This window comes from Lycium ferocissimum, chromosome 12, assembly GCF_029784015.1.
Source record: "Lycium ferocissimum isolate CSIRO_LF1 chromosome 12, AGI_CSIRO_Lferr_CH_V1, whole genome shotgun sequence".
In the NCBI taxonomy this organism is placed as follows: Eukaryota; Viridiplantae; Streptophyta; class Magnoliopsida; order Solanales; family Solanaceae; genus Lycium; species Lycium ferocissimum.
Window position 1 is genome coordinate 33,911,495 of NC_081353.1, and position 12,122 is coordinate 33,923,616.

Sequence of the window (12,122 nt, forward strand, 5' to 3'; positions counted from 1 at the left end):
GTGAAAAATTATCTTTGAAAACAAGGTATATTGCGATTTCAAAATAGATGCATACACGAACACGTCCAAATCTATCGTAATAAAATGAAACTAAGACACTCTCTTCATATTTCCGCAAGTCAAAATCAGACTTGACTACTTGTGCTCTCTTAAAGAGACAATTCATATAATCAAAAAGATTTAAGAAAAATATAGTAGTAGAATTTAATTGGAGAAACACAAGGATTTTGTAACACCTTTGGTTGTTTGTTAGCAGAAAGATTGATTGATTTCATTTGATACCATAATCTGCAAATACAAAAAATTTAAACAGTTGCACTCACTGGCAATTCCGTCACATAGGGATTTGAACAAGTGGCAGCATTTGACAGCATATTCTCAAAACAAACTGAAGGACTAAAATTCTTTGAAAAAGGGAAACGAGATCAACTGTAATTATTGGCTTATCAATACATGCAGAGCCCCTAAACCTGTCTGAAAATTTCATTTTGACACTTTAACTACACCTTGTTCCTATTGAACACTTATAGTACTTAAATTTTGTACCTGTGTAACGACCCGCTTGGTCGTTATAGTCTTTTCGGCATTTTCGCCCGTTTTCTAGCATTGAATAGCTCAATTTTGACCCGAGGAGACAGTTGGCATGCTTCCCGAGGTGTCTAGACCGGATTCGGGCAACTTTTGTGAAATATAGGCTTAAAGTGAAAAATGGTTGACCCAGCGTTGACTTTTGGGTAAACGGATCCTTTTCGGAATTCCGTCCATTCCGAGAGATCCGGATGGTCATTTAGTACTTAGGTGTGTATTTGGTTCGTTTCCTAATGCACTCGGATGCATTTCGGGACTTGAGTTGGGAAATTGGAATTAAGGCATCGGGGGTTGACTTGTTCAACGAGACCTCCGTTGGGAATTCTAAGGCCACGGGCACGTTCGTAGCGCGTTTTTGTGTGTGTCTATGTGTATGGTATGTGAGCAGATGGCCTCGGGAACTAGTCGGAAAATCGGATCGAATTGTGGAACTTGGAAAGTTTTCTGGTGCCTAGTGTCCGCTTTGGCGGCGCACCGAGCGGTACGGTGCGCTAGGGCGATAACCCCGCCGTTAGCGATCCAAGCATTTTGGCTTGACATTGAAGCGGTCGAGGTAACGACGGGGCGGTCTAAGTACTGCTAAAGCGGGTGTGAGCGATTAGTAAAATTAGTGAAGTGTTAAAAGCCCTTAGACCCTCATTACTTCCCATTTTAAAATTAGAGCCTTGGGGAACAATTCTTGGAGATAATTTGGAGACATTCTTGGAGGTAAATCTTACTTGTTCCTTTACTCTTCCTTTAACCATAATCATCTTAGATTTCCCTCTTCCCCTTAATAAACCCATGGTGATGATGGGAGTTAAAAGAGGGTTTTGAAGAACATTGCCCCTAGGCTTATTAATGATAAACTAGTGATGTTTATGTTAAATTTTAATGAATCTAAGCTTGTTAATCATATATCCTTCATTTTTAGTGTTGAATTTCGGAATCAAAGAGTTAGGGTTTATACCCAATTTGGGGGTTTTACTTGAAATCAGAAATTAGTCTAATCTTTCAGTTGAATCAGAAATTAGTGGTTGGGTTATGATCACCTAGTACTTAATTTGACATTTTGCTTCCAAATTTTCCGTTTTGCCATTGTGGGCCCATTTTTCCAATTTCTAGGGCTAGAATTGACCTAATTGAAATAGTAGCAATATTAGTATCATTCTTCATTATTTCTAATCTAGATTTCGATTATGCATAGACTACTTTGGTTCTGAGGTTCAACGGAAAAGCAAGGCAAATGAGTGAGTTGTTGGTGTTGCGGTTCGGCCGTCCGGGTAGGTTATGACATAACTTGGTGAGACTTCGTTTTAGCGAAGCGCATATTTAGATTATATTGTCGGAGATAGCATGTGAACCTTCAGGTATGAATTCGGGTTGGATATTGCCTTAGGTTGGGCCTTGTTGCGTGTTTGGGGCTAGCCACCCCGTTTTATGTGATTTGATTGTTCTATTGTGCCGTTGGTAGATGTTGATTCTGTTTTATTACCGTCAGATGCAGGGACAAATTCATTTCCAAGGTATTGATTGATGGAGGTTAAATTTGTGAATATATGTCACATCCAACTCTCGAGCTTTAGGGATTGATGTTGGGAAGCTCACGCGACGATCGGAGGTAAGAGTCCAAAGGTTTCGATGGAGCCCAGAGAGGTGTCGTGGGAGAGATTGACTTAGCCTTAGAAATCGGACCTGTGGAGTTCATGGTGGAGTTCCAAGTAATGGACATATCTGCTAGCTACAATTTGCTGATAGGAAGGCCGTGGATTCACATGGCTGGTGCGGTTCCCTCTACCTTTCATCAAACTTTGAAGTTTGTTTGGAACAATCAAGAAGTTGTGATCCATGGAGAAGGCAGCAATTCAATCTACCCTGAAAGCCTAATCCCGGTTATTGAAAGCGTTGAGAGGCTGGATGGATCTATCTTTCATGTCAAGAAAACTATGTGTGCAGCTCAAGCAGGAAGGGTAAAATTGCCACGGGTACTTATGATGGTGGCACGGGAATGTTGAAGAATGATTTCCGGTACGGTCGGGAGCAGGTTTGAACTTGGATGGAATTGTGGAACCGATTCAATTACCCGGCCAGAAGGATACTTTCGGTCTTGGATACGAGCCCACTCTTGAAGAAATTTCATTGGCTAGTCTCAGAAAGAAAGGTGATATTCCCTTGCCAAAGCTTTTGTCCCGCTCTGAATCGGTCATTTTTCAAGGCGTACGTATTAAGCCCAGTCGAAGAGAAACTGCTGAAGATAACCTTGTGGAAGGACTCAAGAATCTGTTTATTGCCGAGGAAGAAGCTGAATGCGACATGATTCTGGATGATTGCCCAGAAACTCCAACTATCTGGGATCTTTGAGCCTGGATCTGCTTTAAACAATTGGACTTGTACTTCGATTCTCAAGGTCTTGGTAGACGATTTTTATTGGTATTTGATGAAATAACACGATTCAAATTTGAGGGCACAGATAGTGTTTATACTTTTGTTATGTTTTGCCTCCCACCTTTTGAAAGCTTAAATGCCCAAATCCAAATTATAATTTACTATTTTAATTTTTTTGTCTTCATTTAATTAATTTCTCGTTCTTTTCGGCAATCAAACTAGTAAATGCAAATCTTGTGAATTTGACACGTAATGAAACAAGCGAACCAATTCTAAATGCCGAACAAGATTCTGAAGAACATGAAGAGGACCTTTTAGGTTCGTTCGCCTTTAATTGAACCTTTTAGGTTCGTTCGCCTTTAATTGAACATTTTAGGTTTATTCGCCTTTAATTGAACATTTTAGGCCTTTAATAGGACATGTAGGCTCACCTTTAATTGGACATTTTAGGCTTGTCCGCCTTTAATTGGACATTTTTAGGCTTGTCCGCCTTTAATTGAACATATTAGGCTTGTTCGCCTTTAATTGAGCATTTAGGTTTGTCCACCTTATAATAGGACTTCATGTTGTTAGGTTTGTCCATCTTATAATAGGGACTTAATTATTTCATCTAGTTTGTCCTTATAATAGGACTTAAAAATTGTACACAATGTTATTAGGCTTGTCCGCCTAACAGGGGACTTACAATAGGACTTAATCATTTTAATTTGGGCTTGTCCGCCTTATAATAGGACTTGATTAATCTATTTGGGCATGTCCGCCTTATAATAATTGGACATATTAAGTTTTCTTAAAATTGGACATATTAAGTTTTTCAAAAAGAGATAATCGATATTGCACTTGCATTCGCACTACTTTTTCCTTGAATGATTTTCATACTAGTCACACACCAATACTACGTTTATCTCAAATATTTTATACTACTCTCACGCTAGCACTACTTTTATCTTAAATATTTTGTACTGATCTCGTACTGGCACAATTTTTACCTCAAATATTTGGTACTAATCTCGCATTTGCACAACTTTCACCTCAAATATTCTGTACGAATCGCGCACTTGCACTATTTTATCTCAAAATAATATCGCACTAATTTTTCGCATTAATTTTATCTAAAGTAATTCACGCTTCTTATAAAAAGAAAGAAAGTACGTAATGTTTACGACCTTGCAAGGACTATATGTTGAACGGTTTGAGTTTTCTTATACCATTTAGGACAATTATGCCTCTCGAGCATCAATAATTTTCGAGATTTACGATAAATTAATGCTTGAGTCTTGCAAATGATTTTTCAAACGTATCGATGCACAAATATTTACTATTGCTTTCAAATGCCTCGCAAAATGCTTTCAAATACACGTGCACCTTAATGCTTTTAAATGCCGCACCTTTGCAAACGCATTACCGCACACGTCTTTACACATTAATACGCACAATGCTTCATCAATGCTCGCACACGTACCGCATGACTATCACCGCAAATACCACCGCACACTTGCTGCACAAATGCTTTCATTTGCCGCGCACGAATGCTTTTAAATGCACTACACATACACATTGCACCCGCATTGCACAAATGCTTTCATCTGCTCCGCATAAATGCTTTCAAATGCATTGCACGCACACGCACACGCTTGTTTTGCATAAATGCTTTCATTTGCCCCGCGCAAATTCTCTCAATTGCACCGCACTGCGGCTTTCAAACGCATTACTTGCTTTCAAATGCCTTGCATGCCTGCTTTAAGAAACATTGCACATGCATTGCATAAATGCTTTTAAATGCTTTGCATAAATGCTTTCAAACGCACATGCACTGCACAAATGCTTTAAAATTCACTGCATAAATGCTTTGCACCATGGGTCATGCTGGTTTGAGAACCTCATTTTCATCAATCATTGGGTTTTAAAGAAAACCCCATCATGCCGGCTTAGAAAGCCCCAGTTTCATAAATCATTTGGCTTAAATAGCCTCATCTTCATATCTGGTTTAGGGCCTCATTTTCATTAATCATCGCCAGAGGCATCATTTTCATGAATCATCGGCCCAAAACCTCATCTGCATCAGCCTCAGCAAGGCTAGCATGTTATTTAAATCATTGCAGCTTTTTATGTGTTTACTTTACATCGCTCTACTTTCGATATCTATTTTTACTAACTATTTTATTTAGTTAAGTTTCGCAGGAGCTTTAGCGCAACGTGGAACTATTTCTTCGGCAGTGAACTGGGGCAATTTGTTGGGAGTTGTAATCAGACCTCCCGACAAAGGTCAAGGATCTACCTCGAACGCTCGTTTCTATCCCCCACACATTCCGTTCCCATCCATAACCCGATCATCGAGTCCGCACGAGATCATAGCCATAATGCCCAGTGTCACCATAATTCGACACCGGGATAATATTTTTTTAAAAAAGGATTCGTGCCAATCGTGACCTGTTATTTGTAGGTGTCGTAGTCATCCTAGAACTACACACGGCCTGATTCTCGTGCAACCCGAGATATGTAGGCAACTCGGAGACCGGGGTTCGGCCGCAATTCTTTCAAATTTTCTTCATCCTTATAGTCTCCCGTTTTCTTGCAGTCGGGACAAAATAGGCTACTAAGTCAACGTCTTTGCCCGAAAATTCTTCCATCATTATCGGTCAAAGAGGGACAAGTTGTTGACACCCGATTTTGTCCCGCCCTTGTAAAAAAAAAAAAAAAAAATTATTTGCGAATAGTTATGTATATTTTACCACAATTATTTGCTTTCTATTAATTAGTCCTTTGTCCAACTATAGTCATCACCTATTATCATTATTATTATTATTATTAATATTATTATTATTATTATTATTATTATTATTATTATTATTATTAATATTATATTATTTATTATTATTATTATTATTATTATTATTATTTTATTATCGCGAGCACTTAATGTTATAATTATTAATATTATTCTAATCGTCGTCTTAATATTATTATTATTGTTACTATTACTATTATTATTATTATTGCTATTATTTTTTCAGCATACGGCAAGCACTTAATATTATAATCGCGATGGTCGTTTTCAATTTTTTTTTTTTCGTCTTATGCAAGACGCATCGCATTTATTTTATACAATTAAACAATGACATTTATTTACTTTCAAACCTTATAAATATTATAATATCATATAGTTTTTCATCACGTAATTATAAGTGAATTATACTCGGCATTAGCATAATTTGTTCATTTAAGCACTTATTAGAAGGTTTAATTCATTAAGGGATGTTTAAATCCTTTTTGGTCCCAAAATTGGAGCAAGGCAGCCGGCCATTTTCGAGCCCAGGCCCCATTTCTCCAAAAATCACACTACTAGCCACTTTATTCATTTCATTAGGTTTTGTATTTCTTTTTGGTTTTCGGCCGATTGGCGACTTTGCCATTGTCGTCTTCCTCCTCTTTCCCTTTCATGAAAAAACCCTCCCCCCCATCAATGGAAATTTCCTGGTTTGTCTCACCACTTCGGCAAATCTCGTATATTTTTTCGTACCCCCCCCCCCGTCTTTTGGCAGGTCTCTTTCTGTCTTTACCTCGGACGGATATAGTCAACACTAAGATCCAAAACAACTGCGATTTTCGAGGAAAATGGGCGGCGATTTTGATTTCAAACGACTTTGATTCTCTCCTTGGAGCCAAATTTTGAAAACGAAACCCTAATCGATCATGGCATAAATACTCTTTTAGGTCATTTGAAATCAAGTTCTTTTCCGCCTCCTCCCCCCTTTCAACTTCCAAATCGTCTGTTAATATAACCTCCAAAATATTAGTCTTAAAGTCATCTTCGATTTCTTTTAGATCTCTGTTCGCTTTAGTCGTGGAAGAGGAAAAACAGCGAGGATCTCATCTAAATAAGGGATATAGCCATAGCCTTACATTAAAAAAAAAAAAAAAAAAAAAGCAAAATATAGCCAAAAAATTACTTTATTTTTTTCGGGTTTGAGATTTGTTCAAGTGGATTCGAGTTCGTCGCGTTCGAGCGTGGATCGAGTGGCCTAAATTCTCGATTCAGCTGCACCCGAAAGAGTAATTTTCCTTCATGTCTTAATTTGTGTTTTCATTCAATTTTGTGTTAAGTCATGTTAAAAGTAAGAATGTTTGGTATGTGAAGTACTTGCTTGTTTTGTTCATTAAGATTTGTTAAAGTCGTGAAGGATTTCGTTTAAATGGTTAGGAAGAGCATGATGCATGTTCTATTCCATATGGTTTTAGACTTATGTGGATTTAGTTGTATGGTTTGAGTCTTATTATTATCTTAGTTTGGGTTAGTAGTTTAATAAAGGCCCATGTTGATTCATCCGCTGATTCGATTCTTTGTTAAATATAGTGTAATTTGATTCATTTCGTGTAATTAGTTAGAGTAAGGATAAAAGCAAAATTTGATTTGTGAACCGGTTTATGATTAGGCATTAAGAACATTACTTGTATTTGTTTGCCTTTGTTGGGTTCAATCTTATACGGTCGCGTTTAAGTTTGTTTATTCTTTGTTCATCTATAAGTTTGATGAAATGGTTCTTTTAACATTTCTTTTCTGATTGTTGTCGTGTTTTCTTCAATATAGGTAGTACTAATTATTCTTCTGTAGGTGTTTAGTTTGTTTTGCCTTAGTTGTTGTTGAAATTAATTTGTCGCGTGCTTTAGTTGTTGTCGGTTGATAGTAGCTTAAGCATGATTAATATGTATTTAGTTCTTTGTCTTATTCGGTTTACGTAAATGATAGATCAATAACATTTGATTAATGTATATGCATTTCTAGTTTTAGTTAATTGTTTGTAGTGGATTAGTACGGTATATATTTCATTTTGTTTCTTTGAATCATGCTGCTCGAAATTAGTTTTTTTTAACATGACCATCGTTTCGTTTATTGCGAAATCATGTTGTTAATGGTAGTACGGGTGGTTTATTGGTTTTATATCTCATTTCTTTGTGTTAAGACGGATTATGTTATTTATATGTTTGTTTTTGGTCTTTTTAAATAATGAACGTCATGAATGCGTTGCTAGGTTCATTTTCAATCCTGGTGCAAGTTCATTTTGTTGTGATTAGCATAATCTTGTTCTAAGTGTCATCGTTTTGCTTTAATTTGCGATACTTTATATTGAATCTCCATCTGCCCAAATTGTTGCTAATGGTCTGGTAAGTCAATGTTTTGCTAATGGTCTCTATGTAAGTCCTTAGGTTGATTCGATAAGTCTTGGGTGTTAAAACCATGAGTTTATTTTGGTTCATATAATCCTGTTTAAATGTAGGATTTAAATGATGTTAGTTTGCTCTAAATAGGATTTACAAGGTCGAACTCAATTTCAATCGGCTTCTAAACATATAGTCTGCGATTAAATATCATTTCATTTAAAAATGACTTAAATGATTATCATATTTAGTTGTTTGGAATTAAGATTGGGCAATACCTAGAGTGGTCCGAATGGATAAAATGTATGCATAGGCATGTAAACCTTAGGGATTAAGCCTTGAATAATTTAAAATATTATCGGTTAGTTCTCATGAATAGGTCTTGTAGAAGCTCTTTGCAATCACAGGGATGTTCTAAGTATGTGGTGGTAGTTAACTTTAACATCTTGGTATCTATAAACTTTGCTCATCCTTTCTAAATTTGAATGAAGCATACGGCGATGCATTTGTTCGATGTCGATGACTTATTTTAGGACTAAATGTCGTCACCATACCTTTGAAAATCCCTATTTGAAGTTTGGATGTTAGAAATCCTTCATGTTAATTGCTTTGCATTTGAATGATGTATCACAGTATTTTTTTTCATCTCTATTGTCACGAAGCCAATTTACACTAGTCTAGTTCTTTGTATTCTGAAATTAAATACCCAGATGTTGCATGTTTCTTAAATGCCAAATGATTGCGTAGAGAATCCAAGGTTAGTTATTTCTCAATGTCAATGCTGATTTATGTGCAATCGGTGCCTTGCATAAATGTACCCCCACCCTCTTTTAAAAAAAGAAAAAAAGAGATGGCCATCTTTTTTGAAGTGAAGATTGTTTGACAAATGAATTGCTTGGCAATTCTTTTTGTTTTTATTTAGTTTGTCATTGTCATGCTCCTGAAAAGTTTACATGCTTAAATTAAAGATGTTATGGGCTCATTATATATTTAAGTGAAAGATTCGGATACGTGTTCATGTCCTTTTATTTGATGCATAGGCAAAAGAACGAAGTTTTTTAAGTTCTTGAAACATCTAAGGATATTTGTTATGGGGTTTAAATGTGCCAGATGGTTCATTCATCGATTGGATTTTTTTGATTAATATAGTTGATATTTAATTTCATTAATACTATTAACGATAATCATTTCCCGTCATATACTAATCTTTTTCTCTCTTTCTTGTCTTCTTTTGCATGATACCTGAATTACGAGGATTTCCTAATTGGGACTCGTCTCCTCCGCATGTTCGATGTTGGGTTAAAGCCCAACGAAATCTTTCCGAGTCACTCCCATATCAATCCTCTCCGCTGCAAAAAAAAAAAAAAGTTTATTGGGCTAAAGCCCAATAGCAAACCAAAGATCCATTGCGGTCTTCTAAAATGGGCAAGCCCAACAATGAATAGACCCGGACGGTCCAAAAGGGTCGAAACAAGCCCGTTGATTATTTGCCCTTTTATTTTATTTTATTTTGTGCATTAAATTTGTATTATGCCACTAACCCTTTACCTTGTTTTTATTTTCTCAATTTAGATGAATTCTTAGCAAATTAGTGGGATTTAGTTTTTTTTTTTAGGTAATGGGTTGTTAAGGAAAGTTAATAATTAATCCCATAAACTTCATTTTCTTCTTTGTATTAAAGTTATTTATAGTGTCTATAGTATTCAACTCTAGAATAATTGATAATATAAATTCATATTTTAATTAAAAAACTATATTTTATACTTATTATCTTAATTGCAAAACATCATTAATACGCAACTATGAATTCAAGTATATTTTATGAGTCACTCTCCAAATTTTGAATCAATCACACATTTTTTAGCCAAGTTAATAAAAAAAAAATAACTTTCCTTTTGAATCTTACTTATAATAGGCCTAGAGTTTTTCTACATCGATGTATCCATATAACATAATTTAGCCAAGGTTCAAAATTGCTAGATCTCTTCTTAAAACTATTATTCATAGGCAAATTATTTTATTTTTCACAAAATTTTATTTACGGAATAGCATTACTATATTTTTTATTTAAAGCCTTAGCAATGTCTTTAAGTTCTATTTAGCCTTTAAATTTTTCTTTTATGCAAATTATTATATTTTCTACAAGTATTATTTTAATAGCATTGTTATACTTTCATTTAAAATTTTAACATTTATGTCTTATTATTTCAAAAGCATTTAAAGTTTTCCTTCAAATACTTTATTTCTACGAGTTAGTTTAAATGGCATATTTATACTTTCCTTTAAAAAACCTTATTAACATTTAAAACTATTTTCTTAAAATTTAAGCATTATATTTAATCTTAATTAATTAACCTAAGTTTGGCCGGATAACCGTAGTTACGGATCTAGAGGATCCCTAACCCCTTCCCTTTAGGATAATTAGAACCACTTACCTAGAATCCACCTTGATTAAACGAGACTATTAACGAGAGGTTAGTCATTTTTACCTTAGTTAATAATTAGGTGCCCTAATTCACCTTAAAATCAATTAGGTGGCGACTCTTAAAATAAAACAAAAATAGGAATCTCCAATATGTCGTACCTAATTTGACCGTCTAAATGGGGTATAACAATTATTATATTGTCGGCGTACTCACTTGTTGGTACTTGTGATTCGGTTATATTATGGGCATACCTTGTCGGTATTTGTGATTGAGATATATTGTTAGCATACCCATTATTAGTACTTGTGATATTGAGCATGATTATTGATGTGATTCATGCATTGCACGCACTCTCATTTTCATGATACATTGTTGAGATATTGATGAAACACTTGATAATTTGGGCTCAGTTTACTTGAGTGACGTGAGAATTCGATGTCCGATGTTCATCCGGAATCGTTGATTGAGTCAAATTGATATTTGAGAGAAATCTTTTACTTGAGTGGCGTGAGAGTTTGATGTCCGATGTTCATCCAGAACTCATGGATTGCATGCCGATATCAGGTATTATTTTCGGAATGGTTGTTAGTGCATGGACTCCGCGGTCCCCTTGAGTGGTCTTTGGTGAGAACCCCGTGGGTAAAGATCCGAGTCCGTCATCAGTCTATTGGCAAAGATTCAGGACGGGTGGCACTTAGACTTTGCGAATCACACTGGGTTATGCTACCGAGACGTCGATATTTCCGTCCAGAGTACATGTGTACACCTCATTTGCATTGCATTCATACACTACTGCATTGCATTGCATTATGACTTGGTTGAGATGTTTGGTGTGTATTGCGAGGATTGGATTGGATTATATATGTTCAGACTTGGCACACTTAGGATCAGATGCTTTACATAGGCAATGACGGATACTTGATTTTGATGTTATTTTGACTTATACTTGTTGGTTTATTTGCTTATCTGCTTTATTATCTGAGTTGTGTTAGCTATACTTAGTCGGCTGATGATACTACCGATCTTGTTGTTTGTCTTGTTGCATATTTGCGTTCTTTTTATGAATACGAGTATCGAGTTGGATCCATGTGTGACGCGTGGTGATAGTCCCACGGCTTCCTCTTTGAGTCTCCTGAGTGAGCATGGCCGTCCGATGCCATGAAGACTTTTCTATACTTATATCCTCTTCTATTTAGAGACATAGACACCTTATGTATTAGTATTTTGGATTGTATTATTTCCCTGTTAGATGCTCTTATATTATTCAAACTAGACCCTGGGGGTGTTATTATTATTCCGCACTATTATACTACTTCTATATCTATATCGTGAGACTTACGTATTTGTACTATTCTTGTAACGACCCATTTGGTCGTTTAGCACTTTTAGGCATAATATTCCTAAAACACTTTTTTTAAGTAGTCAAATCTTGCTGTCTATAGTCACTGCGATAACGGGTGATTCGGTTATTTAATTGACGAGTTTTAGTCCTCATTTGACATGCGAGAACGAATGTTCTAAAGGAGGGGAGAATGTCACACTCCATAATAATCCTTGCTACTTGTATTAAAACAAGAAAGAATGAGT